This window comes from Petaurus breviceps, unplaced genomic scaffold, assembly GCF_028583685.1.
Source record: "Petaurus breviceps papuanus isolate PSGF00001 unplaced genomic scaffold, PetGlider_PUasm1.0 419, whole genome shotgun sequence".
Classification (NCBI taxonomy): domain Eukaryota; kingdom Metazoa; phylum Chordata; class Mammalia; order Diprotodontia; family Petauridae; genus Petaurus; species Petaurus breviceps.
Window position 1 is genome coordinate 10,683,222 of NW_027186324.1, and position 8,478 is coordinate 10,691,699.

Below are 8,478 nucleotides of genomic sequence, written 5' to 3' on the forward strand. Positions count from 1 at the left end.
GAAAGAAAGAAAGAAAGAAAGAAAGAAAGAAAGAAAGAAAGAAAGAAAGAAAGAAAGAAAGAAAGAAAGAAAGAAAGAAAGAAAGAAAGAAAGAAAGAAATTGCTTCAGCTTTGGTATTCAAGGTCCGCTCTATACCTTTAGTTGCCTCTGCCCCTCTGAAGAGCAGAGCAAAAAGCTCCCCCCAATTTTCCCTTTATAGACAGCCCGGAATTTCCAGCCAATTGGATTTCCTGCTGCTTGTTCTGCTTGGGCTACACTCTCTCCAGCCTCAGAGGACGCGCCTTCCCTTTTCTATTTTCTTTTGTGTGTTGCCTTCTTTTATTAGGCTCTAGGCTTCTTCAAGGCAGAAACTATCTTCCTTTTCCTTATTTATATAAAAGCATATATATAGTATCTCCAGCACTTAGCACATAGGAAGTGCTCAATAAATATGTATTCTGTTGCATTGTATTGAAATGTTTTGGGTTGGGGTTGTTTGTTTGGGTTTTTTTTTTTTTGAGGCAATTGGGGTTAAGTGACTTGCCCAGGGAGTCACACAGCTCATAAGTATTTGAATCTGGGTTTGAACTTAGGTCCTCCAGGGATCTGATTCTAGGGCCAGCACTCTATCACCAGCACTCTAGTACCACCTAGCTGCCCCAAAATGTTATTTTTTTTTAAGTTGTTTGTTGAGATGTGATTTATACTAGATGGCCTCTGAGGCCCCTTTCAACTCTGAGGCATCATCCTAGGTTACTGAAGGGAGAAAAAAGATGAATATAACCCTGTCCCTGCCTTCAAAGAGCTTAGAATCTCCTTTCAGAGATCATAAATAAAATTATCACTAATAATGTAGTCAATATAATATGGGATTTTTTGTTTATTTCACTGTATATTTGTTAAAACTTTTTTCTGAGTAGGAGGGAAGGTAGGAGGGAGAGACAACAAATGTTTTTAATTGAAAAAAATTAAAAATAATAAAAGCAGTAAAGAATAAGTAGCAAATAAGTGAACAAATGTTAGGGGTAAAGGTTATAAAACTTCAGAGGTAGGAGTTCTCACTTTAGGCTTCCATGAAAAGATATGGCATCCCAGAGGAGATAAGACATGAGTAAGTCCTCTAAAAAACTGGACAGGGACAGTTAGGTGGCTCAGTGAATAGAGCTCAGTGAATAGCCCTGGAGTTAGGAGGACCTGAATTCAAATCTGGCATCAGACACTTGACACTCTTACTAGCTGTGTGACCTTGGGCAAGTCACCACCCCAATTGCCTTGCCTTCCCCCTCCAAATAAAGAAAAAAAAAACCAAACCAAAAATAGATAGGGTTTATCAAGGTAGAGACGATGGGGCAGGGGGATGATGAAGAGCCCTCTGCTTGAAGAAGTGGAAAAGCAAAAGGGAGGACAGTCTGATTAAAGCCAGATGCAATCATGGGAGATGAGGCTGCAGACTACAGGATGATGCTGGTGCACAGACTTCTCCCTGCTGGAGCAGAAGTATAGAACAAGTTCAGCTGATACAATTCAGAGAAACATCAGAGATGAGGCCATCATGACCCGGTGCCACAGCAGCCCAGAATGATCACCACTCGGACTGCACCCAGCAGTCTGCAGGCAGATGAGGCAAGGAATTTGTGCTTCTTTACTTCTTCCAATCTTTGCCTAAACTAACCTGATTTTCTCATGACTGATCCACTGTTCCTTCTACATTCTCCCCCTCTTCACACAAGTAATAGCTGTGTTCTGACTTTACCAAAGTCTGAACTTAGCCTGCCATTTAAGGTTCCATACAGTATGGCCGGAGTCCACATTTTTATCAGAGGATTAGGACATTTTGTGGCCCAGGATCAGGGCTATATTTAGGAGCCTCTATTGACAGAAAGGAGACGGAAGGATATAGTGGAAGAAGCTCAAAAGATCAGTAAGAAGGGCAAAGCATACGCAGCCTTCACTATCTATTCGCAGTCTCTCCAAACACTCCTTTGGACTCCCCTCCATTCCATCCGTGTCAGCATCTACAGATAACCATACGTGGTCTTGATGTGTTGTAGTCCCTTGACAAAAATGTGGGCTAGGGCCCACTGTGCAGGACCTTGAATATCAGGCTGAATCCAGGTTTTGTCCTGTACACAATAGGAATCCATTAAAGGCTTGTGCCTGAAGGTTGTGGTGTCTGAAGAAGATAGATCTGGTGCTGGCCTGTACCCAAAGCCTTTCTAGCTTATTAGGCCCCATTGGGCTTGTACTCCAGTGGCATAGCTATGGAGAAGTAAGAATTCCCTCTTCAGCAGGATGAGGTACCCACTGAAGTATGACTTCAGTTGAAGGGTCTTCTCAGGACCAGACAAACTTAGTGCAGAAAATTCATCATTGTAAGTTTGGTTACCAGGCGGTGAATTGTTTTGGCCACTACAAATCATAAAGATCACCTTAAAAAAAGCGGCAGCCAGGTGGCGCAGTGAGTAAGAGCACCGGCCCCAGAGTTGGGAGACCTGGGATCGGTTCTGGCCTCTGATACTCGGCACCCACACAAAATTAATAATAACTGGCTGTGTAACCTTGATCAAGTTACTTAACCCTGATTGCTTTAAAAAAAAGATCATCTGTTAAGACTTGGAGATACCCATTTTAATGAAATTATGGATTTTTTGGTAATAAAATAGAAAAACCTGGTGACAACACACAATGTAAATTGTTGTTGTTTTTGTTGTGGAATTGTTCAGTTGTGTCTGGTTCCTTACAACCCTATTTGGGGTTTTATTGGCAAAAATGCTAGAGTGGTTTGCAATTCCTTCTCCAGCTCATTTTATAGATGAGGAAACTGAGGCCAACAGCATTGAGTGGCTTGCCCAGGGTCATACAGCTAGGAAGTATCTGAGGCTGAATTTGAATTTCAGAAGATGAGTCTTCCTGACTCCAGGCCTGGAACTCTATCCACCTTGCCACCCAGTTGCCCCCATGACAGCATACATACTACTTTTGTGTTTTACCAATTGTTGATGTAAAGGGAGGATGTTTGCTTTGCTTTCAAAGTAGTATGATGCCAACATTGTTCATGGTATTTGACTTAACATTTTGTTGCCCTTTAATCTTGTCTTTATTCATATTGTGGATATCATTTTTTAAGTTCTGTTTTCTTTACTCTGCTTCATCAAATCTTCCAATGTTTCTCTGAATTCTTCATGTCATCATCACTTATAATTCAGTAATCATGGGCTAATCCATTTAGGCCTGGAGGTAGCCCCAGGGATCATCTAGTTCAACTTTCTCATTTTATATTTGGGGAAACTGATAGCAAAAGAAATTAAGAGAATTGTGTAATAATACAGGTATCAACAAATCACTCTTTGAATCAAGGTTCTCTGACTGCAAATCAAGTGCTCTGTCTACCACATCATCAATAAACCACAGTTGGTCAACCATAACCCAATTGTTGAGCACATATTTAACTGTTCTTTATCACAAATAATCTTCTGTGGATATTTTTGTACATATTAATCATTCTTCATTGTCATTAATCACCTTGGAGTATCATCCAAGGAAAAGTGTCACTGGGAATGAACAATTAGTAGCTTTTGTTGAATAATTCCAATTTTTTCAGAACAGTTGGATTCTTCCTAAACACCACAAGAAGTGGATTATCATGCCTATCTTCTCACAGTGCCCATTTTGCAACATTTAATTATACCATCTTTTCTCATCTTTGTAGTTTTGTGTCCAGTGTAAAGTGACACCTCAGAATTTAAAATTTGGGTTTATCTGATTACTGATGATTTTGAACAGTTTTTTCAGGTGATAATTTTTAGTTTGAATATGTTATTTTGAAAACAATTTGTTCATATATGTTGACTACTAGTTCATTGGAGAAAGTCTTCTAACCTCAGGGATTTGTGTCAATTCCCTATAATTTTGGCCATAACACTTATTATACATCTATATGTACATTTAATGCTAAGATTTTTTTTTGCAAATTCACATTTTCTTTTCATTCTTTCTGCATTTCTTTTATTTGTGTGAAAGTCTAAATTTCATACAATCAATGAACTTGTAGATTTTGTCTTTTATAATACTTCTCATTCTGCATCTGCTTATAAATTCTTCATCTATTCATTGTTTTGAAAGCTGTAACCTTGCATTCACCTCTCTTTTTAAAAAGATGGTTTTTCAGTTAGATCATTTGTGTGTTTGGAATTCATTTTAGTACATGTGGAAGAAGCAAGTTTAAAACTATCTTGTACCAAATTGCTTTCCAGCTTTCGGAATCTTGTTGCTTCTATGTCTTTGTTATCTGATCTATTCCATTAATTGCAAGAAGCATTTTGAGGGAGGAATTGACAAAGATTGATGGCATTGGATATGAGTAAAGGGAAAAGGAATATTCACAGATAGGATCTTGAATGCTTAAAAAAGAGAACTAGATAATTCAGCAGGGGAAAATGTTTCAAGGGGTGGAAATGAAGTTTTATATTAGATATGTTGGATTGTAGCTGACAGTAATACGTACAAATGGTCCATCAGGCAGTTAGAAACACAAGATGAAGCCTGGGATAGTGGTCGTGGCTAGAAATACAGCTTTGGAAGTTATGCACATAAAGGTAAAAATTGAAGCCATGGGAATGAATAGCAAAAAAGAGAATTGGACTGAAGACTATGTCTTAACTTGATGTTTATATTTTACGATGTGGAGTGTCATCAATGGAATGACGTGATCAATGGAGCAGAGTCATCAATGGAATCAGAGAAGTAAGAGAGTTGGGGAGTAGAGGTCATGGAAGGAAAGGAAAGGAGGGAGCTGTGTCAAATGCTGCTGAAATGTAAATGATGATGAAGACTGAGAAGAGGCTATTGACTATGGCGATGAGGATGTCTACAAAATACTTTATTCTACTCCTGTCAATATTTTCTTTGGCCTCAGAAAGCATTTTGGCTGCTCCTGGAATGGCAGACACTTCATGGGTCTTATTATCACTCTGGCAGCTGGTGAGATTATTTCATGATACCACATAGAGTGGAAAGAGGCAGGGAACAGTGCTTAATAAGCACTTGCTAATTATAGAGCTAGTAAACAAATGTACAATCTCTCCATGTTCACCTACAGCAAACTTCCAGGCCAATGAAAGATGTAAATGTCTCAAGGTAAAAAAAAATACCCACAAAGAGAAGCAAAGGGGATACCTTTTGTAGACTATAGATACTTTTTACAGACATTACACAAATTTTCAAGAATTTGTTTGCTGAGTCTTCTTTCATATTAAAAGTCCAACGAACATGTTCCTCCTAGTCCTTCAAAAGTGTATTAAAGAGACAAGACAAGGAAAGGAGTTTGGGTAGATGAGAACAGAGCCATAGGAAGTATAAGCAGCAGAGAGAGTTTTTAGACTTCACTTCACTCTTAATAGCATTAGTTCCTGCCCTCAATAAACTTCTTTATGAATCTTTCACACAGCAGGCAATTTCATGACACTGAGAATGTCACTCTTGGAATCATGGCATCCTAGAGGATGAAATGATCTTTGCAGTGATGCCATCCAACTCCCTAACTAATGCGTTAACCCCCTTTCTGGCATCTGTGACAAATAGTTATCTGAACTTCAATGACAGAAAGCTCTTAATGTCACAAGATTTTCCTCAAAAACCTATATGTAAAAAAAAATATTTATTGCAACTCTTTTTAATAATAATCCAAAATTGGAAACTAAGGAGATATCCTCTTATTAGGAAATGTCTAAATAAATCATGGTATATAAACATAATGAATATTGTGGCAAAAGAAATGACAAAATGGACAATTTCAGCTGAGATTGTAAAAGCTTTTGTAAACTGATGCAGAGCGAGAGGGAAATAATAGGAAAACAATGTATGCAGGGACAATATTACGGAGAAAAATAATTCTGAAAGACCAGGACTCTGATCAATACAATGACAAATCATCAGTCCAGAGGACTGAAGATGAAACATACCACTCATTCTTTTCAGAGAGGTGATAAATGTAAAATGCAGAGACATCCATTTTGGGGCATGACTAATATAGGAATTTTCTTTGCTATATTTTGTATGTTTATGATAAAGGTTTTCTTTTCATTGTTTTTGTTCAGTTGAGGAGATCATGGAAGGGACAGATGCAAATGCATACAAAATAAGTATAAGTTTATATATTATAAATGCATACAAAATAAATTATTTATAAAATACAATCCTTACCTTTAAGTTACTGACAATCTAATCAGACAGCAGAGGGAATGCCATAGTTTTATTCTATCTGGAGTCAGAAGAATAACACGTTATGAATGCATTATAATTATATATTATATATACAAATACATTATAATTGTACATTATAAGTGCATACAAAATAAATAGGTTTATAAGACATAGTCCCTGCCTTCAAGTAGCTTACCACTTAATCAGATAGTAGGCAGAATTAAATAGCTTTACTCTACCTGGGGCCAGAAAAGCATCATAAATTTTTCTTTTGTTTTGTTTATATAGAAGCAATAACAGATGAACCAAACTGAGGAGACTATGAATAGGGAGGGATGTACTACGAATGGGGACAAGCTGTCAAAGGGAAAAAAACCCAACAGTTTTTTAGGTGGAAAATTAATCAGATAATGGAAAGATGCCAGGCAAAAGAGGAATGGAAAAAAGGGGAGAGGAGTGAGGGAATGTGTCTCTGTCAGAGGTCAATGGTCTGAGAACCAGTAAGAAGACACTAGGCTAGAACAAAATGGACTAGAAACTGGAAAAACTGAGATTCGGTGTGTCAGTTAAGAATGTGGAAATTGTTTATAGAAAAAGAAATACTCTTTCAGAAGGAAAGAGAACTAGATTGAAGAGGAGAAGGCACTCTGTGTGTGTGTTTGTGTATATACATTTTTGTTTAAGTTTTTCTTTTTTTGCTGTGTCTTGAGAAATCAGTCTAGTAAATGTGTTTATTACTTGCTGATAATAACCCAGGGAATAGAATGACTATTAAAGTGGGGAAAGTTGCCTCCTGTCAGCATTTACCTGGTTCAGTAGAATGCAGGAAAGCTCCAGATGGTCCCTCTCACTGAGGCTGAGCGAGCCAGGTCTCTCCAGAAACCCATATTCTAACTACTCTAGCTGAACAACAGGAACTTGAAACAATGCCAGGCACATCACATGGGATGCTTAATGAAGAGATGAAAAGAATGTAAATTCCACAGCCTACACTGTGGCTCTCTACACCCTGCCTCCACAGCTGGGTTTTGTAAAGAAAGCAGTAGAGAAGAAAAACAAAGAGTTTTCTTTGCCTGACTCTCCCCTCACTTCCACTTTTTTACCTTCTCCTGTCTCCTCTCTAGTCACCTGTTGCTCTCAGCTGTTTGAAAACTGGTGGTTACAAAAGATACTAAATGTGGGACTAGTGCTGAAACTGCTTATGTATTGATTTTGTTTTTTTTCTCTTTAAAAAAGACCTTATTTTGAAAGCCCCTAAAGAACATTTTCATACACGGATGTAGAGCAATGCAATATTCACAACACTGATGGCCACTCTAAATATGTCAGTATAGTGCTAAATTGCAAAATATAACATACTCTCCATATAGAAGATGGAAACAAAATATTTATTCAGACACCAGAAAACCAAATCCCCAAACCATTAAGCCATCATAATACCAAAGAAGTTAATAAGCCATAACAGCACAGCATCCTTTAGCCTTCCCACAAACCAGCATTTACTCACAGGCCTATCGCCTTCATGGTCATCCTCTCTTCCCTCTAGCCTTTAACTACTCTGACTCCCAGCTTCCTGTGGGCTCTGCTCCACCCATCAGCTAATTCTTCCTACCACAGGCTCCATGTGATGACATTTAACCTATTAGGGGGCAGAATATATTTTCAGAGCAGGGAAAGTTTCAAATTTCCTTTGGCTTATTCCCATTCAAATTCCCATTACCATTATAGCACAGAATCCCCAACAGGATTCTATATGAAATTGGGAATTACCATTTCACATACTGTGCTTTAAAAAAAAAAGCAACTTTAAAAAGTACTATATACAGGGTGCCCTAAAAGTCATTAATGCAAAATTTCAGCTTTAAAAGTTTGAAAGACTTTTAAACATTAAAAGCTTAAACCTTAAACTAAGACTTTTGGGACACTTTTAAGTTTTAAAAGTTTAAAACTTGCACTAAGATTTTTGAAACTCCCTGTATAATAAATTCTACAGGCTACTTTCTCCTTCTTCTTCTTCTTCTTCTTCTTCTTCTTCTTCTTCTTCTTCTTCTTCTTCTTCTTCTTCTTCTTGGAGGGGCAGAGGCGAGGCAGTTGGGGTTAAGTGACTTACCCAAGGTCACATAGCTAGTTAAGTGTCAAGTGTCTGAGGCCTCATTTGTGCTGATGCCAGGGCCGGTGCTCTATTCACTGTGCCACCTAGCTGCCCCTGCATGCTGCTTTCAAAACTAGCCTGCTGTCATTTAAACTCTCCATGTCTCTGTTTCTTCATCTTATACAAATATAATAACACCTAAGTC

The 8,478-nt window shown here is 38.0% G+C and overlaps 1 long non-coding RNA gene across 1 annotated transcript in view; it reads right to left on the bottom strand.

Annotated features, from left to right (window-relative positions):
- LOC138171245 (uncharacterized) overlaps positions 1-7,758 on the bottom strand; it is a 35,562-nt gene extending 27,804 nt beyond the window's left edge. The window contains exons 1-2 of the long non-coding RNA XR_011170838.1: positions 7,689-7,758; positions 6,182-6,239 (exon numbers count right to left, since the gene is read on the bottom strand). This is a non-coding gene — a long non-coding RNA (uncharacterized lncRNA). The remainder of the gene's footprint in view (positions 1-6,181; positions 6,240-7,688) is intronic.
- Positions 7,759-8,478: the final 720 nt, after the last annotated feature.